This window comes from Lithobates pipiens, unplaced genomic scaffold (assembly GCF_037356315.1).
Source record: "Lithobates pipiens isolate NorthernLeopardFrog02 unplaced genomic scaffold, aLitPip1_a1.2 Scaffold_23, whole genome shotgun sequence".
In the NCBI taxonomy this organism is placed as follows: Eukaryota; Metazoa; Chordata; class Amphibia; order Anura; family Ranidae; genus Lithobates; species Lithobates pipiens.
Genome location: NW_027507785.1, coordinates 132,294,413 through 132,321,170, shown reverse-complemented (window position 1 = coordinate 132,321,170; position 26,758 = coordinate 132,294,413).

Below are 26,758 nucleotides of genomic sequence, written 5' to 3'. Positions count from 1 at the left end.
TCCGGGGGCAGAGATTCCCTTCGGACGCATCAAGGACTATGTTGAGGAAAACCTGCGGAAGGGGTTCTTTCGCCCCTCCACTTCACCAGCAGGAGCAGGTATATTTTTTGTAGAGAAAAAGGACCAGACCCTTCGACCATGTGTAGATTACCGTGACATAAACAAGATCACAGTAAAGAATCGATACCCCCTGCCCTTAGTTCCGGAACTTTTTCAGAGACTCAAGTCTGCCAAGGTGTTCACCAAACTCGTTCTCCGAGGAGCCTACAACCTGGTCAGGATCAGTGAGGGCGATGAGTGGAAGACCGCCTTCCGTACCCGCTTTGGTCACTATGAGTACCTGGTCATGCCATTCAGCTTATGTAATGCTCCAGCTACCTTTCAGTATTTCAACAATGACATCTTCAGAGACTTCCTCGATATCTTTGTTGTATACTTAGATGACATCCTGATATTCTCCATCTCATTAGAGATTCACAGAAAGCATGTCAAGAGCGTACTTCTCCGACTCCGCCAGCATGGACTCTACACCAAAGCGGAGGAGTGTGATTTCGAGCAGGAGAGCATCCAGTCCCTTGGATTAATTATCTCCACTGAGGGAATCCGGATGGATCCCCAGAAAGTATCCGCAATTCTGGATTGGCCGGCCCCTACCGATAAGAAGGGAATCCAGCGTTTCATAGGCTTTGCCAATTTTTACCATAAATTCATCAGGAACTTCTCAGCTATTATTTCCCAGATCACTCAACTTACTAAGCAAGGCATCTGTTTCCATTGGTCCTCAGAGGCACAAGCTGCATTTGAGAACCTGAAAGAACATTTTACCACTGCTCCTATTCTAAGCCATCCAGATCCTGCCCTGTCCTATATCTTGGAAGTGGACACATCAGAGCGCACAGTTGGAGCCATCTTGTCTCAGCGCCAAGGGCATCCTTTTCTCAGAAACTTACCCAGCCAGAAAGGAATTACAATGTGGGGGATAGGGAGCTCCTAGCCATCAAAGCAGCATTAGAGGAGTGGAGGTACCTGCTGGAAGGAGCCACTCATCTGATATTAGTTCTCACAGACCATAAGAACCTCGAATATCTAAGGACTGCAAAACGTTTGAGGCCCGTTGGGCTCTCTTTTTCTCGAGGTTTATTTTTCATATCACAGACCCGGATCAAAGAATACTAAACCTGACGCGCTATCGTGCATGTTTGAGGATCCAAAGGACACACCCCTAACAGACACCATCCTACCAGCTGGAAACTTCCTCCTGTTACAGTCAGGCCTATTATCCCAATTACAGCAAGCCTCAGCAGGCACAACCAGTCCTCCCGTTGTCACTTTGCAGGCAAGGAACGGCCTATTATGGAAGGAGGAACACATTTTTCTACCGGAACCCTCCGGACTGTCCTAGGACTTTGTCATGACCACCCATTAGCAGGCCATTTTGGTACCCACTAAACCATAGAATTGGTCCAGCATACATTTTGGTGGCCTGGGTTGGAAAAAGACTGCAAGGCCTATGTTAAATCATGTGCTATCTGTACCTGGAACAAGAGTACCCGAAATAAAGCTTGGGGTCTACTCAGATCCTTACCCATACCTGATAGACCTTGGAAGATGATCGCCATGGACTTTGTTGTCGAGCTTCCACCTTCTGAAGACTGTTCGGCTATATTTGTGGTGGTGGATCGTTTATAAAAAATGGCGCACTTCCTACCCCTGAAGGGAACCCCATCTGCAGCCGAGACTGTCTTCATCAAAGAGGTTGTTAGACTCCACGGTATTCCAATTAACATTGTATCTGACCGTGGAGTCCAGTTCACGTCAAGGTTCTGGAAGGCATTATGTGGTTCTCTTAATATTGAGCTATCCTTTGCTCAAGATTACTGGGTATCTCTTCTTCCTTTGGCAGAATTTGCGTATATTAACGCCAGCCACTCTGCCACTAAACAATCCCCATTTTTCTCAAATTACGGGTTCCACTCAACTTTTTTACCTGACTTAATCCCTGAAACTGATGTTCCTGCTTTCCAGAGTAGTCTGGATTTTTTTTTCTTCTAATAACTTGTTGTTACAGGATGCGGTCAAGAAAGCCAAGGAGGACAACAAGAGAATCTTCTATAGGCGGAGAATAGGGAATCTGCTGCTGCAACCGGGGGACCAGGTATGGCTTGCCACAACAAACTTAAGAATGTCTTGCCCATCCAAGAAGCTGGTACCGAAATTCTTGGGACCCTTTCCGGTAAAGAGGAAAATTAATGATGTGTCTTATGAGTTAATCCTACCTACCTGAGACTTTAAGGTACATCCCGTATTCCATGTATCCCTGTTAAAGCTGGCAGTACCAGATCAATTTCCGCAACGTAAATCAGTTCCCCCGCCATCTGTTACTGTTAATGGAGACGTGGAATACGAAGTTGAGTCCATTATAGAATGCAGGAAAAGAAGGGGACAAACTCAGTATCTAATTAAATGGAGGGGTTATGATGCGGAAGAGAACTCTTGGGAACCCAGTAGTAATGTGACTTGGTTTGCACTTTTTTCCATAATGACCCCTTGAAGAGAAACCAGTTGGGCACCTGGAAGTTGCCCGTGGGGGGGGGGGGGGCAATGTCAGGAAAGGCGTGGCTGTGCAGCAGAAATTGCACAGCAGAAGCACGCGTTAACGGTGCACCGGCGTGTGTACGCCAATGCGCAGACGTGTGCGCCACATGCGCCAATGCGCACACACACCTGCAGACGTGTGCCTGTCACCAACGTTGGCGCCAATGGGGCTATTTAAGGTGATTGCACCCAGGACATTTTAGTGTTCGGTCTGCAGCTTCTGTGTATCCTGAAATCCGTTATCTGTGCTGACTTCTGATCTCTGACCCAGCTTGCTCCTACTAACCTTGTCTGCTTGATACCCCGACCTCAGCTTGCTTATTGGACTTCCCTTCTTCCTTCTGCTCTGCCTGATTCACCTGAACGTTACTGACCCGGCCTGCCTGACTCTGCATCTACACCTCCAGCCTGCTGCATTCCTGCCCTGTGGATCGCACCACTTCCTGTTCCTGCTGCATTACACCACAGTCTACCACCAGTCTACCCAGCTCTACCGGTCTGCCTGCTGCATCTCCAGCCACGAGCATCCAGCCCTACCAATACTGGACTGAACCCAGGCACTCCTGCGCCACCGTGCTTCTGTGGCTACTGTCTCAACCCCAGGGGCCCACAAGCCGGTGCGGCAAGAGAGGCTCTCCTCTACAGGTCAGGCTCACAATCCAGGTACATGACAGCCCTGCTGTGAAATATTAGATCAAAAATTGTAATTACGCACCCCTGTCGAACAGGGGCAGAAAAGTTGGGCCTTAGGCAGTGGTAGGTGTGCCACAACACTGCAACCCCTCACAGATACTCTTGTTGAGTGCAGGAACGAGCCCTGCTGTTAAATATTTGATCAAAAATTGTAATTACTTGCCCCTGTTAAATGGGGCAGAAAAATTGGGCCTTAGACAGTGGTGCTGGTGGCCTGAACAGAAAATATTCCTAGAAGCTATCATCATTAAGATTGAGGAGGAATAGGATAGTCACTCAGCAATAGGAGAGTCATTTAGCATATGCAGTCTTCAAGGGATCCTACATCCATAGAAAAATCAATCGGTTATATCAGCATCAGGTGCTTGGTAGCTGGTGATCCAAGACTGATTAATTTTTATGAATGTGAGCCAATCAACAGAGTCTGTGGACAGGCGCACTCTGTGATCGGTTACAAAGCTTCCAGCAGCACTGAATGTGCGTTCAGAAAGAATGTTGGATGCAGGACAGGCCAGTAGCTCAATTGTATATTGAGCAAGATCTGGCCAGTGGTCCATCCTCAAGACCCAGTAACCCAGTGTTCTGCAACCTTACACTTGTAACGTGGTTCAAGAAGGGTTGCCAGCTAGTAATGGTCCCTCTCCTTCATATCACGAATCCTAGGGTCCTTTCACAGGCTTTGCAGGATCAGGGAGGCCATGCAGTGTAGGTTTGCAGAGGCATTCAATCCTGAGTCCTCTGGGTCACTAAAGATCACATGATCCTCAACCACCTCCTCCCAGCCACGTACAACTCCATGGGTTTCTGGGGATTGAAAATGATCCCTTGAAGACTGCTGCTGATGCTGAGCATTATCCTCCACCTCCATTCTGACACAATCATCCTCCTCTTCTTCTTCCTGTGTGATCGGCGGGCCTGCAAGAATACTACTATCTGTATAAAGGGGGCCTTGAGAGGTAAGGAAGTCCTCCTCTTCCTCCCACTGTTCTGCCTCAAGTTCCCTGTCCATTATTCCACGAAGCGTGTGCTCCAATAGGAAGACAAGAGGGACAGTATCACTCATGCATGCACTGTCACTGCTCACTATCCTTCTCAAATGGTGACAGGACAGTGCATGCATCCTTCATCAGTAGCCACTGGCATGACAAAAAAACAAGCTCTCCTGCCCCTGTCCTGGTGCCATACTCACACAATGACTCATTGATGGCCCTCTGCTGCATGTGCACCCGCTGCAGCATTGCCAACATTGAGATCCACCTGGTGGGCATGTCACAAGGCGGTTCTTGGGCAAGTTGCATTCGCTTTGAATGTCAGCCAGCTGAGCACTGGCATTATATGACCGGTGGAAATGACCACAGACTTTCCTGGCCTGCCTCAGGGGATCCTGTAAGCCCGGGTACCTGCTCAAGGACCACTGCACCACAAAATTCAGGATGTGAGCCAAACAGGGAACATGGGTCAAGTGTCCCTGCTGGAGGGCGGAGAGGAGGTTGGTGCCATTGTCGCTTACAACCATTCCTGGCTGAAGCTGGCATGGCTTCAACCACCTCTGAGACTGCCCCTGACAGAATCTCCTCCCCAGTGTGGCTCCTGTCCCCTAAGCAGACAAACTCAAGCACTGCATGACATCTCTTTGCCTGAGTGCTTGCGTAGCCCCTTGAACACTTATGGAGCACCGCTGGTTCAGAGGAGAAATCTGCAGAGGAAGAGGCCATAGAGGAAGAAGTGGAGGGGGTGGAGGAGAGAGCTGTGGCAGAATCACCACTAGCATTTTGGAGGCGTGGTGGTGGAGCAAGCTCCAACAATACTGAACCCTGTCCTGCATCCTTCCCAACTGCCAACAGAGTTACCCAGTGCGCCGTGAAAGTAAGGTAACGTCACTTTCCATGCCTGCTGGACCATGAGTCAGCAGTAATATGCACCTTACTGCTGACCACCCTGTGCAACGAGGCCAAGACATTGCCTTCCACATGCTGGTAGAGAGCCAGAATGGTCTTCCGTGAAAAGAAATGGCATTTGGGAACCTGCCACTGAGGTACCGCACATTCCACAAATTCACAAAAGGGGGAAGAGTCTATCAGCTGAAGAGGCAGCAGTTGCAGTGCTAGCAATTTGGCCAAGCTAGCATTCAGACACTGAGCATGTGGATGGCTGGGACCCAATTTATTTAGATGGTTTAGCAACTAGGGTAGGGAAATTTGCCTGCTAAAATCTGATGTTGGTGTACCACTAGCAGATTGGCCGCAAAAATACTTGAGACACCTATTACTATACCTTCATTCCTCTCAGTGCAGGTTTCTGAGAGAACTGGAGATATAGTGGGGTTGGAGATCCCAGCTGATGAGGAGCAAGAAGAGGTCCACCTTGTTCTTTGATGTGGGTCTTTTAAGTGCTGCTGCCAACAGACTGCATGGGAGGTCATCATATGTCTGGTCAAGCATGTGGTGCCCAAGCAGCTGCTGCTGATAGGCTTCAGAGATATGTTGCAAACAGCAATGGTGCGATCTGCTGCACACATGTCAAAAAAGACCCACACCAAGGAACTTTTCAAAATATGTGGGGAGTCAGCAGCACCCTGCACCTGCTTAGCTCTGCGGTGTGATGCAATAGGGTGGCTTCCCTTAAGCTGCCCCCTGGAAGGCATCCTGTCTTGTTGGAGATGTGCCTCCTCCTCCTCCTCCTCCTCTGTTCTATCAGGCACCCAAGTAGAGTTAGTGACCTCATCATCCCCTCCCTCCTCATCACTGGAGCAAAATTGGCAGTATGCTGCAGCTTGGGGAACATGACTGCCAGTTTCTTGGCCTTCTTGGGCACCCCATCTCTCTAGCCTCAGGCTACTCCCTTCCTCAACCTGGGTACCATCCTCGGAGCCTTCAAATCTCTGCTCATCTTCCTGCATCATGTACCCGACACTGTGATCGAATAGTTCGGGGGACTCCTCTGTGTATGGTGGTGGGGTTAGGGAACGAGTGAGTGTTGACGTGGAGCCTATGGAATAGGCCGCTTTGGTAACTGCATTGGTAGACAAACTACTCTAAGCCTGGGTGACAGAGGATGAGGAGGATGAGGAGGGCTTTGTTATCCATTCCACCAACTCTTCTGCATGTTGTGGCTCAATAACACGGGCAGCTGCAGAACGAAAAGGACAAGCGTGCCACGCGCTGAGGATGCACCGCATCCACGACCAGCAGTGTCGATAGTAGAAACAGAGCCTGCTTGTCCTCTTTTAGTGGCCTGTGAGCATCTGCCTCTCCTTGGTGGCCTTCCGGACATGCTGTAAATTTTGTTTAGCAAAACCACACTATAGTGCAGAGATATGCAATTAGCGGACCTCCAGCTGTTGCAGAACTACTAGTCCCATGAGGCCTAGCAAGACTCTTTACAGCCACAAGCATGACACCCAGAGGCAGAGGCACGATGGGACTTGTAGTTTTGCAACAGCTGGAGGTCCACTAATTGCATATCCCTGCTATAGTGTATTGTGTACTGTGTACACCACCAGAAAGTAGTAGCAACTGCACTAGGGGTGCACGGTACTGTGTACACCAACAGAAGTGTAATAACAACTATGGGAGCACTGTATATATTGTATACACCACCATGAAAGGAGTAGCAAATGCACTATGGGTGCACAGTACTGTGTACACCAACAGAAGTGTAATAACAACTATGGGAGCACTATATATATTGTATACACCACCATGAAAGGAGTAGCAAATGCACTATGGGTGCACAGTACTGTATACTGAATATTAGTTGAGGGCACTGTGATTGGCCAAAGCATGCAGGTCGTGGTGCATGCTCTGGCCAGTCATCATACAACAATGCACTGCGCTCCTGCTGTGCATTATGGGCCGCTATGTGCCGCTTGAATGTGGCACGAACGGCCCATGTTTGGTTTTCGACGAATGGGCGACCAGCCAATGTTCGTGTCGAACTCATGTTTGAAACCGGACAGAAAGCTCATCCCTATATATATATATATATATATATATATACATATACACAGTGCATTGAAAAAGTATTCATATCCCTTGACATTTTCCACATTTTGTCATGTTACAACCAGAAACGTAAATGTATTTTATTGGGGTTTTATGTGATAGACCAACACAAAGTGGCACGTAATTGTGAAGTGGAAGAAAAATTATAAATGGTTTTCAAAATGTTTCACAAATAAGTATGTGAAAAGTGTGGTGTGCATTTGTATTCAGCCCCCCTGAGTCAATACTTTGTAGAACCTCCTTTTACTGCAATTACAGCTGTAAGTCTTTTTGGGGATGTCTCTACCAGCTTTGCACAGCTGGAGAGTGAAATTTTTGCCCATTTTTCTTTGCAAAATAGCTCAAGCTCTGTCAGATTGGATGGAGAGCGTCTGTGAATAGCAATTTTAAAGTCTTGCCAAAGATTCTCAATCCACATCTCCCCCCACTGTAATGGCCACATCTCCCCCACTGTAATATGCACGTCATCTCCCCCACTGTAATATCCAAATCTCCCCCCACTGTAATGTCCAAATCTCCCCCCACTGTAATGTCAACATCTCTCCCCACTGTAATATCCACGTCGTCTCCCCCACTGTAATATCCACGTAGTCTCCCACACTGTAATATCCACGTCATCTCCCCCACTGTAATATCCACGTCTCCCCCACTGTAACATCCACATTGTCTCCCCCACTGTAATATCCCTGTCATCTCCCCACTGTAATATCCACATCATCTCCCCCACTGTAATATCAACGTCATCTCCCCCACGGTAATATCAACGTCATCTCCCCCACGGTAATATCAACGTCATCTCCCCCACTGTAATATCCACGTCTCCCCCACTGTAATATCCACATCTCCCCCACTGTAATATCCATGTCTCCCCCACTGTGATATCCATGTCATCTCCCCCACTGTAATATGCACATCTCCCCACATATCTCCCACTGTAATATGCACATCTCCCCCACTGTAATATGCACTTCTCCCTATGTCTGACTCTGCTTGCTTACCACTAGCAGGCAGATCCAGGAGCAGATGAGGTGGGCGGTGATGATGACGTCAGTGCAGTGCTCACCTAGGCCGCCGCCGGATGCACCAAGATGCCCGTGGTTCCAGAGCTAGGCCGAAGCCGCGGCCTTTCCTATGGGCTCAATCCGCGGATTGGCACACCACGCGATCCGCGGATTGAGAGGCGAGAGCCAGATGTAGCCATCAAAAGAGCCACATTTGGCTCGCGAGCCATAGGTTCCCGACCCCTGATCTAGACCATTTCAATGTAGCTCTCGCTGTATGTTTAGGGTCGTTGTCCTGCTGAAAGGTGAATCTCCACCGCAGTCTTCTAGGATTGCCCTGTTTTTGGCTCCATCCAACTTCCCATAAATTCTGACCAGCTTCCCTGTCCCTGCCGAAGAAAAGCATCCCCACAACATGGTACTGCTACCACCATGTTTCACGGTGGGGATGGTGTGTGCAAGGTGATGTCCAGTGTTCATTTTTGCCACACATAGAATTTTGCTTTTAGGCCAAAAAGTTCAATTTTGGTCTCATCTGACCAGAGCATGTTTGCCGTGTCCCCATATGACACGGCAAACTGCAAACAGGACTTCCAATGGCTTTAATGGCTTTCTTTCAACAATGTTTTTTTTCTTGCCACTCTTCCATAAAGGCAAGATTTGTGGAGCATGACTAATAGTTGTCCTGTGGACAGATACTATCACCTGAGCTGTGGACCCCTCTGAAGCTCCTCCAGAACTACCGTGGGCCTCTTGGCTGCTTCTCTGATTAATGCTCTCCTTGCCCAGCCTGTCAGTTTAGGTGGATGGCCATGTCTTTGTAGGTTTGCAGTGGTGCCATATGCTTTCCATTTTCAAATGATGGATTCAACGGTGCTCCGTGAGTTGTTCAAAGCTTAGGATATTTTTTTTTATAACCTAACCCTGCTTATATTTTCTCCACAACTTTATCCCTGACCTGACTGGTTTGTTCCTTGGCCTTCATGATGCTGTTTGTTCACTAAGGTTTTCTAGCAAATTCTGAGGGCTTCACAGAACAGCTGTATTTATACTGAGATTAAAGTGATTGTAAACCCTTGCAGACCACGTTTACCTAAAGGTAAGACTAGATTAAGGCTTACCTGTAGGTGCAAGAAATATCTCCTAAACCTACATGTAGACAGCGGCACATGCGCTGTAGACAGACATACATATACATACATACCAAATGTTTATTCTATACTGGGAGTCACAGTAATTTGGAAGCACTGTGACTGTGTAACATTAATCATTTCAGTTCATGTCATCCATGGCATCCATTTCATCCACTGCACATAAACAAAGCTTGAAATATGGATTATCACCTCCTATGTGAAATGGTTAACTTGTGCACGCAAGCTGCATTAATGTCCTGGGCATGCAGCATGCAGTATTTTAATTTGTCCACTTTCTGTCATGTGTTTTCATGGCATAATGAGCCAAACAAATGAGAAAAGCCTATGGTGACATGCCCAAAAGGCAAACGACCTCCTGCCATGACTAGTGTAGTCTGAATGTTCCCCTTATATTATTCCTTACCCATACCTTCCCCTATTAGAAACGAGACCACACCATAGGTTGGAGTAAACTGGCCACAACAGCCTTTATTAAACATAACTCAAAATTCACTCCAATAAATTGTAAATCTGAAAATATATAAATATATATAAATATATAAATATAAATAACTTTATTAACATTAAACCACATTAAATAACATTAACTGCCCATTCTGGTGATCTCTGACGGTGACCCCACTTAAGCCAATACCAAATCACTGCGGTACACCAGACCAACTTCCCAAAGGCCTCCACCTGTGACCGGTCGGAGACAACTTCCGCCAGTGAACATAACCGTATTCCCTCCAACGTTCAGGAATACCCAGAGGGGCCGATCGTTAGATGAGCCCCCCACACCCTCAGATCCCTTCTGAGTACCTGTCTACCGTCAGAAACCACCAGAAAACACACTGCCACAGCCCGAAAGGGTGACCCCCTCAACCTTGAGGGCCACCCCCCACCCGAAGAGCTTTTTGTATCCCCTCCTGTAAGCCCAAGGACCAAAGGTCAATCCACACATCCGATAGGTGAACGCCATCCTGCCGAAGATAAAGACCCACATTCACCTCCAACTCCCAATGTCGAACCACAATGCCCCCGTTCTGCACCACAAACCGCCCAACCACCTTATTCACCCTTATCCTAGTTTTTTCAATGCTGGCTAAAGACCTAGCCCACCGCCACACCGTTCTGGCCACAATGTCCGACCACACCAAAATGGTGCCCGGGAAAAGGACTCGCAGGCGCAACACGTCCGCCTTAATGTCCGCCAAAATATCCTTAATCTTTAGAACGCCCAGGTCGTTGCCCCCAGCATGAACAACCAGCACATCCGGGGGCCTGTCTCTCAAAGCAAAGCGCTCCACCTCCCTCATAACACGCTCCCACCGCATGCCCGGGAACCCCAACCACATCACCCTAGCCACCCGCCTGGGGATACCCAATTGCTTGCCTGCTGGTAGAGAATCACCTCTCCTGGCCCCCCAGCACACGTACGAATGCCCCAGGATCCAAACGAGGCGTGGAGAACCTCCATCTGGAATAAAAACAAAAGAAATAACACAACAACCAACGTAATGTTACAATCACAGTACTCCCCCCCCAGAAATCCCAACAACAAACAACACCCCCAGCCGCACCCCAAATTACCCCAGTATCAACTGCGGCCGGACATAGGACCGGAACCTTTCGGGACTCCCACCTACCAATCCGGCGAACTACCGCCTCCTCCAGCCCACATCGTGCAGCTTCTGTTGCCGCCCCGATCCGGAAAGAGTGTGACGCGTATTCCCGCTCATCCAAACCCACCGCTCTCAGGCATTGCCGAAAAACCGACACAAACTGAAAGCGGGATAGAAAAGAGCCCTCCGCATGCACCAAAAAGGGGCCCGCCCCCGCAGGCCGCACCGCCCGGAAGGCCCGTACCGCCGCCACCGGGCACACAGCCGAGCCCGGAAGGGCGAGCAGCGTAATCGCCACTCCTTTGCCCCGTTGATCAGTCTTGGACCTACGCAACCGTATACTCACCCGATCCGCGACCACCTGCACATCCTGATCCAACAAACCCCCAGCCACCCGTGTCGAGCGACACACCAACTCCCCTATCCTAAACGCCCCATAAAACGCCAACGAAAAAGCTGCCGTAAACAGAACGGTCTCGTAAGCAGACGAGCAAACGTCCACCAGCCGAGAACAAATTGCCACCAAATTGTCAAACGACACCGGCCGGCGCGCATCCCGACCCCTCCGATCTTTCCTGTACCCCTTCAACGTTTGCCGCACCCAAAAATCCTTCGTCCCGTCCGGCTCCCCCCACATCTTAAACAAAAAGGCCAACCCTGCCAGCTTCCGCTCAATAGACGCAGGCGACAGTCCCATCTCTATGTTCCGGGCCACCCAGTACAGTACCACCCAGCGCTGGTCGGAGCCCCGACCAGCTACGCCAACCTCCCGCAGTAACGCCCACCATTCCGCCCACACCCTAGAATAAGCGGACCATGTAGCCTCACTCAATGACCTCTTCAACCAACCTGCGGCGATTCCAAGGGCAGCTCCCACATCCACCCGGGGCAGGGTGCCCCCGACTCCTCCGCTCCCGGCGCCAGCTGCCGGAACTTGTGCCACTGAAAACGAGAGAGCGAGTCAGCCAAGGAATTCTCCACCCCAGGTATGTGTACTGCATAAACGTAAACATTGAGCCGCAAACATCGAAAAACCAGCTGCTGTAGCAGCCGGATGACCGGGGGCGAGGAAGCAGTCATCCGATTGATGACCTGAACCACCCCCATGTTGTCGCAATTGATGCGCAACTTCAAATTACGAAACTCCTCCCCCCACAGCTCCAACGCCAACACTACCGGGAATAATTCCAGCAAAACCAAATTGCCCAGCAACCTCGCAACCTCCCAGGAGCGCGGCCAAGGTTCAGCACTCCACCGGCCCCGAAAAAATGCCCCATAACCCGTAGACCCAGCCGCGTCAGTGACCTACTCCACATCGAAGTTGCTCACTGGCCCTGACATCCACATGGCCCGCCCGTTATACGACTCCAAAAATTCATGCCAAGCCCGCAGGTCCTCCCTGTGTTCCTTCCGTAAACGCACAAAATGGTTAGGTCCGGTCACCCCGGCGGTGGCCCCCGACAGCCGTCGGCAGAACACACGGCCCATAGGGATGATCCGGCAAGCGAAATTCAGCTTGCCCAACAGGGACTGCAGGGCCCGAAGCTGAACCTTCTGCCGGCCCTGCATCCCCGCCAACTCTGCTTGCAGATCCCGTAATTTATTCTCTGGCAATCGACACTCCATTGCCAGCGAATCAATCATGCCCAAAAAACTCAACTCCGTAACCGGGCCTTCCGTCTTATCCCCCGCCAACGGCACCCCGAACCTGCCCGCAATGTGCTGCAACGTGGAAAGGAGAATCGCACACACACTGGAGGCAGGCGGGCCCACGCACAGAAAATCATCCAAATAATGGATGACCGACTCCAGGCCCGAAACATCTCTCACCACCCATTCCAAAAATGAGCTAAAAGCTTCAAAATAGGCGCAGGACCCATGGGCATGCACAAATCTACATAGAATTTGCCCCGCCAATGGCACCCCAACAGCCGGAAGCTGTCCGGGTGAACCGGTAGAAGCCGAAACGCCGATTCCACATCCGCCTTGGCCATTAGAGCCCCGCGACCATACCGCCTGACCCACCGAACCGCCGCGTCAAAAGACGTGTAGGAAACCGTACACGCCTCCGGGTCAATGAAATCGTTGACCGACCCCCCCTTCGGAAAAGACAGATGATGAATCAAGCGAAACTTCCCCGGCTCCTTCTTAGGAACTACACCCAACGGGGAGACCACCAGGTCCCCCCACGGCTGCACTTCGAAAGGCCCGCCCATCCGGCCCAGCGCCATCTCCTTACCCAATTTGTCATCAACCCCCCCCCGGGTGATCTAAAGCCGAGCGCAAATTCCTGGCTAACGGCGGCACCCCCTCTAAAGAACAGGGAATCCTAAAACCGTCCCGAAAGCCCGAAATCAACCCTCGCGCCGCCTCACCATCCGGATACCTATTTAGGAAAGGAAGCATCCTTCCCAGGTTCACCGGCGTCATCCCTTTTGTGACCGGCATCGCCGGCGCGCTTACCCTTTTTGAAACAGCGGGACAGGGGGTGGGTGCCGCCGCACCCGGAGCACTCATGCTTGAAACGGCACGCTCCCCCGAATTTACAAGCCCCTTCATTAAAGGGCCAGCACACCCCCCACTTTTTTCCGGCCGGCAGCCCCGAGGACGACGCACTCCCGGCCCCCCCCTGAAGAAACGGAGTGGGCGTCCGCGGCGCAGACATAAGCCTCATCCATAGGCTTATGTCCTTGTGATCCCAGCGCAGTTCAGCCCGCACCGCCTTCCGCTGACGAAACTGCTCATCATAGCGCAGCCACGCCAACCCCCCATACACTCGATGAGCCTCACCAATCGCGTCCAGGTAACAAAATAACGCCGAGCAATGCTCGGGGTTCTTTTCCCCTATCACGCTAGCCAAGATAGCGAACGCCTGAAGCCAATTCGCAAATGTGCGCGGGATCAGCCGATACCTACGCTTCTCCTCGTCGTCCTTCTTGGAACTGTCCGGCTTGACCCCATCCAAGTTAAACTTCTCGAGGGGGAGTAAAGAGAAAATCTCCACATACTCACCCTTGCCGATCTTGTCCCTCACCTCCTGCTTCAAATGCGCCCCCAACGGGCCCTCGAAGCAAACATAAACTTCGCACCGGGCAGCATCCGCGAGCCTAACCAGATCGGACCGCGCCCCCGGGGTCCGCGGGCTCCGGGGGGGCCCCCGAGCCCCCAGCCCCCGCATCCACGCTCCCCGACGCCACCGCAGGCGGTGCGTCCCGCGCAGGCACAGCCTCTGACCCCCCGGCCCCCACCAGTACTCAGCCAGGGGCCCACCTGAGGCGACCCCGAGCCCCCCGCAAACTTACCAACGAGGGCCTGCAGCCCCTCCAACATCTCCTGCAGCTGACCCGAGGGCCCCCCCGAGGCTACTGGCCCCGCCCCCCCAAAGGACCAGCCGAAACCCCCCCCATGTCATCCCGGGACCCCGTGGGCCCCGAACCCCCCTGAGACACCCCCTTCAGACCACGCAAAGCTTCCGCCAGCAATGTAGACTCGCGCAACTTACCTGGCCCCCCCGGGGCCCCGCCGACCTGAACCGGTCCGGGCGCAGCAAAGGACACCTCCTCCTCCTGGGACAGCTCGCCAGCGCGCACCGGGGACGCCGCCATCCCCCTGTGCTCTGAGCGGTCCTTCCGGTCCATGCGATCCGGGACTGCAGGCAATGTCCTCCTCCCCCCGCCGCCCCCGGCATGCCGGCGTCTGAAACCGGCCCTGCCAGGCACCTTGGCGGCCCTCTGCGACCTGCCCTCCCCCCCCTCCATCATGCGGCCCCCCCGAAGCACCCCCCGCCCCCCCACCGCGCGGATCACCGCTCCTGAGCCCGCAGGCTGCTGATCCACCGCCATGCGCACCCCCCCTGACCCCCAAACCCCGAGCCACCCGCACTCCCCCCTCCTCCACCGGGCCCCGTTCAGGCCCGGCGCCATTGCCACGCTGCCGCGAAGCCCCGCCCCCTCCGGTCGGCGGCGCAACGAGTACCGGTCGTTTTGCCGGGGGGACCGAACGGTCCTCCCCCGGGCCCAGGGAGTCACGAGGTGGCCGAGGTGTAGGCCCAGGGGAAAAACGAGACCTCTGCACGCGCAGCTGCACCTCACCTGTCCCGCCGCCGTCCTCCTCGCCGTCCGCCAGGTCACCCACGCGGTCCCGCAGCCAGTCCGTGCCGTGTACCTCCGCCGCCCGCCGCAGCCGCGCGAAGAGTCCCTCCAGGTCAGCCATAGCAGAGGAGCAGCGAAAAACTGCCTCCTCTGTGTCACGCTGGGCTCCGAATGATCCCTTAAAGCCACACCCCTCCCTTTTATATGACCCCTCCCCTACACTGAACTTGTTTCCTGCAAACCTTTTTCCTCAGCTCCACCCATAAAGCTTAACCCTCTGTGTCCCTCATCCACACTGTCATGTCCAGCACTCCTTATATCATTGCATTCTTAATCCGTGCTTCTCTAGATTAAAGCTGTACAAGGCTACCTATACTTTTAGCTTCTAAAGGTATCTTATATATTGATCCACTAAACAATAGCCCATATTCTACACAGTGTGTTCTATGCTACAGTAAAAGTACTGTGAGTTCCAGAATCATATAACTACAGTGAGTAATTAGTCCCAGTTACTGAAGTTTACAGGAATCCATATGAGACCAAATAGGTTAAATGTTCACATCCACAAATTAAGCTTTTTTCAGTATGATGGTAAAGCAGGGTATTTTTTTCAATTTTACTGAGTATGTAGGAGTACATTGCAGCAAAGTAACTATGGGTTACTGTGAGTATAGGATTGTTTACAGTATATACAGTGCCTTGCGAAAGTATTTGGCCCCCTTGAACTTTTCAACCTTTTGCCACATTTCAGGCTTCAAACATAAAGATATAAAATTTAAATTTTTTGTGAAGAATCACCAACAAGTGGGACACAATTGTGAAGTGGAACGAAATCTATTGGATAATTTAAACTTTTTTAGCAAATAAAAAACTGAAAAGTGGTGCGTGCAAAATTATTCGGCCCCTTTACTTTCAGTGCAGAAAACTCCAGAAGTTCAGCGAGGATCTCTGAATGATCCAATGTTGTCCTAAATGACTGATGGTGATAAATAGAATCCACCTGTGTGTAATCAAGTCTCTGTATAAATGCACCTGCTCTGTGATAGTCTCAGGGTTCTGTTGAAAGCGCAGAGAGCATCATGAAGACCAAGGAACACACCAGGCAGGTCCGTAATACTGTTGTGGAGAAGTTTAAAGCCAGATTTGGATACAAAAAGATTTCCCAAGCTTTAAACATCCCAAGGAGCACTGTACAAGTGATCATTTTGAAATGGAAGGAGTATCAGACCACTGCAAATCTACCAAGACCTGGCCGTCCCTCTAAACTTTCAGCTCAGACAAGGAGAAGACTGATCAGAGATGCAGCCAAGAGGCCCATGATCACTCTGGATGAACTGCAGAGAACTACAGCTGAGGTGGGAGAGTCTGTCCATAGGACAACAATCAGTCATACACTGCACAAATCTGGCCTTTATGGAAGAGTGGCAAGAAGAAAGCCATTTCTCAAAGATATCCATAAAAAGTCTTGTCTAAAGTTTGCCACAAGCCACCTGGGAGACACACCAAACATGTGGAAGAAGGTGCTCTGGTCAGATGAAACCAAAATCGAACTTTTTGCCCACAATGCAAAACGATATGTTTGGCGTAAAAGCAACACAGCTCATCACCCTCAACACACCATCCCCACTGTCAAACATGGTGGTGGCAGCATCATGGTTTGGGCCTGCTTTTCTTCAGCAGGGACAGGGAAGATGGTTAAAATTGAGGGGAAGATGGATGCAGCCAAATACAGGACCATTCTGGATGAAAACCTGTTGGAGTCTGCAAAAGACCTGAAACTGGGACGGAGATTTATCTTCCAACAAGACAATGATCCCAAACATACAGCAAAATCTACAAAGGAATGGTTCACAAATAAACGTATCCAGGTGTTAGAATGGCCAAGTCAAAGTCCAGACCTGAATCCAATCGAGAATCTGTGGAAAGAGCTGAAAACTGCTGTTCACAAACGCTCTCCATCCAACCTCACTGAGCTCGAGCTGTTTTGCAAGGAAGAATGGGCAAGAAGTTCAGACTCTCGATGTGCAAAACTGATAGAGATATACCCCAAGCGACTTGCAGCTGTAATCGCAGCAAAAGGTGGCTCTACAAAGTATTAATGCAAGGGGGCCAAATAATTTTGCACGCCCCACTTTTCATTTTTTTATTAGTTAAAAAAGTTTCAAAAATCCAATAGATTTCGTCCCACTTCACAATTGTGTCCCACTTGTTGGTGATTCTTCACAAAAAATAAAAATTTGATATCTTTATGTTTGAAGCCTGAAATGTGGCAAAAGGTTGAAAAGTTCAAGGGGGCCAAATACTTTCGCAAGGCACTGTATATGTGTGTATATATATATATATATATATATATATATATATATATATATATATATATATATATATATTTATATACAGTGTTTTTTGTTCTCAGAGAATAGGTGCAGGAACTCCCCCTTTTGGGAGTTACCCATTCTGACAGGTTTTCTGATCCACAACAAAGGACTCCAAATTCTAAACTCCATCTTCAAACTTTATTAAAAATATCCATTGTGATTAAATAAGCATAACAATACAGCATTTGAGACGCTCAACCATGGGCGTCCGCAGGTAGGGGCAAGGGGGGGCAAGTTCCCCCCCCTGGAATCAGGGATCAGATCAGGAGCGATGACCCTCATCACCCCTCTCTGTCACCCCCCTTTATCTCTCTCTCTCTCTCTCTCTCTCTCTCTCACCCCTCTGTCTTTTTCACCCCCCTCTCTCTGTCACCCCCCCTCTGTCTCTCTCTGTCACACTCCTCTCTGTCACCCCCTCTGTCTCTTTCTGTCAGCCCCCCCCTCTCTGTCACCCACCCTCTCTCTGTCACCCCGTCTCTCTCTGTCACCCCCCACATGTATGCAGTCTCTTAAGCCATGTATGCCATCTCTGACAGTCTTTTGTGCCATGTCTGCAGTCTCTGACAGTCTCTTGGGCCATGTCTGCAGTCTCTGACCATCACCTGTACTACGTCTGCAGTCTATGACTGTGATAATGTCATTGTCGAAAAAGGGTCAGAGAATGGGTGACCTTAAAATGATGCCCCTCCATGAAAAAAGTTCTGCGGATGCCCATGCGCTCAACTACTTTTATATTTGCGCATTTGCATGCCGCTTTTACCCTCTGTGTCCATTTCAGAATGGGCATTAAGCAACTTTGGGAACATTACAATCTTAAATATAACTTAGTTTGGATCACACGTAAAGTGATAAAAACAATATAAATCTAAACAGAAATACACTCCCTCAAAATTATTGAAAAATATTTTTTTGCCCTTGTATTTTTTCTGAATTTGCAGTATATTTTGTAGTTATTAGAGGTATGCTTGTAATACTGTCTCTTTTCATTTGTACAACTGATATTTAAACTCCATTTTCCTGACAGGCTCCATGGCAGCATACGTGTGGGTTGACCCTGCCTCCATAACTACTCAATAGGACCCCTCCCTATAAATTTCAGCTGTGAGCTCCTAGCCATGTTCCTTTTTTGTCCTCCTCCGTAGGACCATATGTTTGGTTCTCCTACCTGAAGACGATGTCCTACGATCACGATCTGCCGAATGATATGGTGTCATGTCCCTTTGATAAGCCTCGACTGTTAGCAGGGTATGGAGTGTATTGCAGAGTAAGCGCTGAAGAGCTGGAACAAGCTTGCACAGGCCTGTTTGCCTAGCAGTTTGCAGGTGGCCATTATCTGCCTTGAAAGCCCAGTGTGTGTATGGACGTTCCTGGCCGAATCGATCGTAGGTGGTGGTAAGCGATACACTTCCTGGCAACAGTGTTTTTGTTTGTTGTATTTTTTTTTTCTGCATTGCATGTCCTTTTAACTTTTGCCTATGCAGCAGCTGGCTCCCTGTGCGTTCCAGCCACCGCTCCCTCTTACTTCTGGGTTCCGTCTGTGTTTCTGCACATGTGCGGTCCTGGAACAAAAGCGAGGCCTGGCGTGGCCGTGACATCATGCGGCGCCAATTTTAAAAGTCTGGGGATGCCTTCAGATCTCCGGAATGATCGTGGGCATAGCGGCGACTTCCCTGACCACCTGCAGAGTCTACCCCAGGTAAGTGCAAGTTCAGATGGGCATAGTTGCCAACATTGTAAAAAAAAAATCGGGACACTTTTTTGGCAGTGGGGTCGTGGTATAATCAGTCGGGTCATGGTATAATTAGGGGGTGGGGCATGCGTTTATAGGTGTGGCATAGGAAAAGGCAAAAATGCGGCGCGGAAGATGTGCGTGGTTTACATAAAATAGTGCGCGTGGATTACATGGGGCGTGGCTCAAAGGGGTGTGGTTAGAGTCTGAGATGAATGTGGGATGGAGAGGGAAAGGAGGGGGATGGAGAGAGGGAAGGGGGGGGGAGAGGGAAAGGAGGGACAGCAGCCCCCCGATCCAACACCACAATAGCAATATGTGTTTTCCAGAGTTTGACAATCAGCAGATACTCCAAATACCTGGTGTTGGCGCTTCAATCATCCCGGCGCCATGATTGTTATGGTGTCAGGATGATTGAAGCGCATTATTTCTATTATGACATTGTAATATAAAATTAAATCATTCAACTCACCATAATGCCGAATCAGTGGGAGCCATGAGCTTGTCACTAGCCACGTTGCCTGCCACCAGATGCCATCAGGTGTCCCAAGCGGAGTCTGTCCTTACATCAGGTGCCCCATCAGAGGTACGTTCCTCACATCTGTGTCCATCAGTGGAGCCCCTCCTTACATCTGGTGCCCCTCTGACATCCACAGACCACCCCCCATCACGCACAGACCTGCCCCCACATACTTCACAGACCGGCCCCCACATCTCCAGACTGGCCCCCGACATACCACTGGCCCCCGACATCCAGAGACTGGCCCCCCACATTCACAGACTGGCCCCCCACATTCACAGACTGGCCCCCCACATTCACAGACTGGCCCCTACATTCACAGACTGGCCCCCACGTTCACAGACTGGCCCCCAACATACCACTGGCCCCCACGTCCACAGACTGGCCCCCACGTCCACAGACTGGCCCCCGACATACCACTGGCCCCCCACATTCACAGACTGGCCCCCCACATTCACAGACTGGCCCCCCACATTCACATACCATGACTGTCACTGGCCCCCGACATACCACTGGCCCCCACATTCACAGACTGGCCCCCGACATCCACATACCATGACTGTCACTGGCCCCCGACATCCGACTGGCCCCCGACATCCAACTGGCCCCTGCCCCGACATCCACATTGTAGACTGGCCCCCGACATGCCACCGTTGCCGCACACAGACATTTAACTGTGGCGCCGCCCACCCCCCTTTACACTCACTGACACAAACACACACTAGCAGCGGGGGTGGGCGGCGCCACAGGTGTAGACCAACTTGTGGTCTTCTTAAAAATGGCGGCCGGCGGAGACAAAAAAAACGGAAATTCAATTTCCCGGGACAAACCGAATTTCGCGGGACATTTCCCGGGACAAAATTAATTCGGGACAAATGTCCTAATAGTGGGAATGTCCCGCAAAATTCGGGACAGTTGGCAACTATGGATGGGTCTGAATTTTGCCTTTTCAGTTTACGGATGTCTGACATATTGATATATCAGTCAGGGACTCTTCACTGCCTCCTGGTGGCCAGTCCTCTCGCAGCAGGTAAGATTTGGGAAAGCGTTTGTTTTCCTTTGCCTACCTGCTGGGGGGGGGGGGAGAAAGTGGAGTATGGGCATTATTCCTGACTTTGTGCCTTTTCTCTCTCTATTTCTGTCTTTCCTCTTTCCTCAGCCCTTCTAGGTCTGACCAAGGACAAAGCAGTTCCCGCGGAAGGAGCGGGTCTTCTAAATCACACCACCGGCCCTCCTCTTCTAGTTCTAGACACTGCGGTTCCTCCTCTAAGTCCAGGGAGATCATGTTGGGGATGCAGGGCCCCAGTTCCTGCCAGCAAGTCTCTCTGTGACCGCTGTTTCTTTAACGCAGCTAATGAGAGGGAAGGTGCAGACCAACACCTGGAAACACTGATTAAGCAGGTCGTGAAAGAGTCACTACAGGAGAAAGATGCTGAAAAGCCTCGTGATTCCCCTCCAGATCCACTGATTCCCCTGTCAGGGGAGGGACAAGTCCAAGAGACATGGGAAACTTCCCAACCTAGTCACCAGTCAGCTCCCCCTTTGGATAGTGGGTCAGAAGCAGATGATCCTGGTATGGGCTTTGAATACGCCTTGGTTCCTTCTCTGGTGAAAGCGGTTAAAGAAGCTCTGAACTGGAAAGACCCAGTAATTTCTCCTCCTAAGCAGAGAAACATTTTCAAACAGCTCAGTAAGGCCATAATTTCTGGAGAATGGGGCAAGATGGATAGAAAAAGTACTATGCAATCTAAGATCTCAAAACTATACCCTTTCAAGGAAGAAGAGGTTAAACACATTGAGTCAGCTTCCTTGGTGGGTGGCGCATTAATGAGACTGGTGAGGTATGTGACTCTTCCCCTGGAAGATATGGTCTAATTTAAAGATCCTCTGGAGAGATGGATTGATTCCGACCTAAAACTGATTTATTTGACAGCAGGCACAGTTTGTAAACCTATCCTGGCCTTAGCAGCATTCTCTAAAGCCTTTGAGGCATGGTCAGACAATGTGAACGAGTCTCTTAGAGGTATCTCTGAAGAAGTAGCCAAGAGTTCTCCTTTTCAGGAAATCAGGCTGGCCTCTGCCTTTCTGGGGGAGGTCTCTATTGATGTTATTCGCCTAGTGGCCTGGATGATGTTGTCAGCGGCCACTGCCCATCGGGTCTTGTGGCTCCGACCCTGGTTGGCGGATCCAGCTTCTAAACAAGCTTGGTGCCGTATTCCGTTTGAGGGCACCTCCCTCTTTGGCAACAAGCTTGATAGCGCCATAACCCGGGCCACGGGTGGTAAGTCGGGAGTTCCTCCCTCAGGAAAGGTGCTTACAGATCCAGAAACGCACCCTTTTAAGAACACAGAATTCCGATCGGCAGTTACAGGCCTGGTCGTGAATTTTCAAGATCATGGAAATCCAGGCAGTCCTCTTCTAAAAAACCCACAAAAGGGGCTTCCTCTAGTAATCAGGACTCCACTAAGTCCTTTTGAAATTGGGCCCGCTCAAACATGTCAGGTGGGGGCTTGCCTTCTCCACTTCCGGCACGTTTGGGCAGCCTCAATTTGGGACGTCTGGACCACCAAGACGATCTCCTCAGGCCACACCTGGGTGTTCAACAGCACTCCCAGACTAAGATTTATGTCTACAAATCTTCCAGAGGAAAAGAAACAAGTTCTTTTAGCTTACGTAAGCTCTTTATTGGCTCAAGGTGCAGCCATTCCTGTTTTATTTGGTAAACGTGGCGAAGGCATGTATTCCCCTCTATTCTTGGTGCAGAAGAAGAACGGCACATGGAGGCCAGTCATAGACTTCACTCATGTCAACCGATTAATCCGAAAGGAAAAATTCAAGATGGAATCCCTATTAACAATCCAACAGTCCATCCAGGGGACTGGTTGGTGTCAATAGACTTGAAAGATGTCTACTTTCACGTTCCAGTGGCATTAGACTCCCAAAAGTTCCTTCGCTTCACAGTAGGCGATCAACATTTACAGTTTACCTGCCTCCCATTTGGTCTCACTACCTCGGGTGTTCTCCAAGGTTCTGCTAGCTGTTGTTGCTCTTCTCAAAGGAATCAAAGGAGTTCATCTTCACCCCTATTTAGACAATCTCCTCCTAGCCCAGGACAAGGGTCAACTTCTAGAACACACAAGTCTAGTAATTTCCACCCTTTAAGAGTCCGGATGGCTCCTGAATTTAGAAAAAAGTCACCTGAATCCAACTCAGTCTCTTGTATTTCTAGGTGCCCTTTTCAACACGGTGGAAGGCACCATCTCGTTACCCAAGGAGAAGATTGTGGTGATCTGGGACAGGATCCGCTCAACCCTCGCTTCATCTCACCTGACAGTGACCGCTCTTCAATGTCTGAAGGTGATTTGCACCATGGCAGCCACCATTCCCATGGTGAAGTGGGCACAATGGCACACTCGCCCATTCCAGAAAGAGTTTCTCCATCAATGGGATTCTCCCAGCAAGAATCAGCACATCCTTCTCACTCCATCCATGAGAGAGTCTCTCCTTTGGTGGCTCCAAGGGAAAAATCTCTGAAACTGCCATTCGATCCTTCCTATCACATGGGTTACAATAACATCAGATGCCAGCAATTGGGGCTGGGGCTCAGAAGAATTTATCCAACATTTCGGCAGTATACATTCCAGGGGTCCAGAATGTACAAGCGGACTTTCTATCTCGTGTCCAAATGGACAACAACGAGTGGTCCCTACACAAAGAGGTGTTCAATTGGCTTCTAACACTGGGAGTGTTTCCAGAAGTGAATCTCTTTGCATCCCCATGCATTTATAAGCTGAGCTGAGTATTATTCGAGGTTCTGGGATCTCCAAGCCTCTGGGATAGATGCCCTCACGGATCGGTGGAGGTTCAACAAGGCATACACCTTCCCTCCAGTACCTGTGATACTCCAGTTTCTCCGCAAGCTCAGAACAGAGTATGTGGAAGTCATAGCAGTAATCCCGTTCTGGCCCAGCAGGCCATGGTTTCCCCTCTTAACACTCCTCAGTTATCGGGACTCAGTTCCTCTGCCTCTCAGGCCGGATCGTCTGTCACAAGGCACAACCCTGCATCCATGTCCAGCTCAGCTACACCTCAGGGTCTGGTTTTTGAAAGGGGAAGGCTTGAAGCCTTACATTGTCCTGAAGAAGCCATTCCAACTCTTCTGAATGCCAGAAGGAAGAGCACAAATAGAGTTTACGAATGGATTTGGTCCAAGTTTTCAGAACAAATGTCACCTTGACCTAATCCATGTGGTTCTACAGAGGTACAGGATATCCTTAGTTTTCTGCAATCAGGTTTGGATTTGCCTCTAGCAGTAAGCTCTCTTTGAGTACAAATATCAGCCATCTTTGCGTTTACAGGAATTTCATGGGATAATCACTCCCTGATTCATCGGTTCTTCGAGGGTGCTATCAGACCTAAACCTCAAAGAAAACCAATGTTTCCTAAGTGGGATCTTCCTCTTGTTCTAGATTTCGTTTCCACACTTGGAACAGATCCTGACAAACCTCTATCAGTCAAAGATCTTACGCACAAGACCGTATTCCTGGTGGCAGTGACATCAGCCAAAAGAGTGTCTGAAATCAGAAACCTATGCTCCAAGGAACCGTTCCTGACCTTTTTCCCAGATAGAGCAGTGTTAATCCCCCATGCTGGGCTCAAACCCTAAAGTAGCATCTATTTTTCATGAAAACCAAGAAATTGTGTTGCCTAACTTTGAGGCAACAGAGGGTCAAGATGTCCATACCCTCGATGTGGGACACACTTTGAGTCAATATCTGGAAGCTACAGAATCGTTTAGACAAACGGACTTCCTTTTTATTCTTCTACAGGGAAAAAATAAAGGAAAACGGGCTTCAATCAGATTAATTTCTGCTTGGATAGTTCAGACTATTCAAAAGGCCTATAAAGCGAAGGGCTTGCCTCCTCCAGAGGCAGTGACTGCACACTCAACTCAGAGTATCTCAACTTTCTGGGCGGCTTCCCGTCATGTTGTCCTGAAGTTATATGTATAAGTCATCTATTAATACTTTTGTTTCCCACTATTGTGTTGAACCAGCCGCTTTGTCATCTGTTAATTTTGGTTGGAAAGTGCTGTCAGTTGACAGTGTTAAATAAATGTATTTTTCTTTGCTCAGCATTTTGCCCACCCGGGTGTGTTTGGCGAGTTATTTCCCACACGTATGCTGCAGTGGAGCCTGTCAGGAAAACGGAAAATTCATATCAAATACTTACCGTAATTTTCCTTTCCAGATAGGCTCCATGGCAACAGGAGTCCCTCCCAATGCTCGGAGTAGGCTAGTTACGAAACATGGCTAGGAGATCACAGCTGAAATTTATAGGGAGGGGTCCAATTGGGTAGTTATGGAGGCGGGGTCAACCCACAGATATACTGCCATGGAGCCTATAAGGAAAGGAAAATTACGGTAAGTATTTGATATAAATTTTCTGTTTTCCTATTGTGTTAGATGTATTCATTTAAATTTGAAAAAATAGGCCCACAGTAAAGTTTGTCTAGAAATATAAAACCTACTTTACAGTCAATAGTGTCTTCAAAAACAGAAATAGTTTGGTAAAAAAAACAAACAAACAAAAAATGCAGTGCATAACCCCCCCCCCAAAAAAAAACAAGATGACATTTTTTTTAGGCTCGAATTTGCGCTCACATTGCCATGCCTTGCTGCTGTCTCCCTAGGTTCTGGAGAGTCTATGAGAATGCACTGCAAGAGGTCCAACACAAGGGTTCTTGTGGTGAAACAGAGAGCCAGCTGGGATTTAGGGTTGCAGAAAGCTTAGGTGTATGGGGAACAGGCCAATGGGGTAGTGGGACATTGAGACATGGGAGAAACAAAGAGTTTAGGTCAGTGCTGATTAAAACTGGACTTAGCCACTGATGTACTGAGCTACTGTGTTCAGTCACATTCTTAACATTACTTCCGAGATGATTTTTATTACTGTAGGATATATATATGTAGCGCTGGCTCCTGACGAGCAGCAGCTATGTTTTTTTTAAAAGTTAATTTGCATTAAACCACAGTTGGGTTTCAGGACTATTTCTCAAAATTTCTGTTTCAGTACCAGTCCAGCTGGGTTGCACTGGGTTCTCCTTGACCGCAGGTGTCCTTGTCACCACCGGCAAGAGTAGAAACACAGTCTAGCTGGATGTATTGAATGCCATTGTTTTCTCAGAACCAGCCCAGTGGGAGTGTTTCCTGCTCTGCATTCTGGGAGGTGGTATTTAAGGTACCGAGGCCACGTGGTTCAGGGTTCCATATTTTATTTTCTGTCTGTTCGGTTCTGGTGGTCCTCTTGACCCAGCCCCATGGCCCTCCTGGCCTGTGGAACCATGCATCCCAAGTCTCGGGGCCAGCTGGCTCGAGTCGACGCAACTGCAGGGACAGGCCTGACTAGATTTCGGGGCCTACTGATCCAAGGGTGGTCCGGTGCTGTCTCATCTGAAGGGAGAGGCTCAGCAACTGGTACCTGGTACCGTATGTTAGCTCTTTAAATTTATCTAGGTCCATCAGTAAAGCTCAAGTGTACATCACAAGTCTGTGGCAGAGACTTTGTCGAACACCCTACCGGCTGCTAGGCCTAGTGAGAGGAGGTCTATCCGGGGGTTGTTAAATCCAGTTGTGAAACGGTCTTTATTCTCTGGATTTTCTCTAATGACTTCCATTATTTTTGCAATCTAAGTACCTGAACTCAATCCTAACCCTCTATTCTTTATTGAAAGACTCTGTTTCTGTTTCAAATAAATAACCCAAAAGAAGATTCAGTGTCAGTTTCCTCATTCTTTGGGCCATCTATCACAGGAATCCCTAGACGGAGAAGAAAACAAAGAGGTAACGGTAAGCCCAATAAAACCAGCAGCTCCTTCGGGTGTCAGTGCTACATATACAGTATGTCACAAAAATTAGTTCACACCTGAAACTGAGCTGCAGCATGGTGGCCAAGACCATACAGAGGTTTAACAGGACAGGTTCCACCCAAAA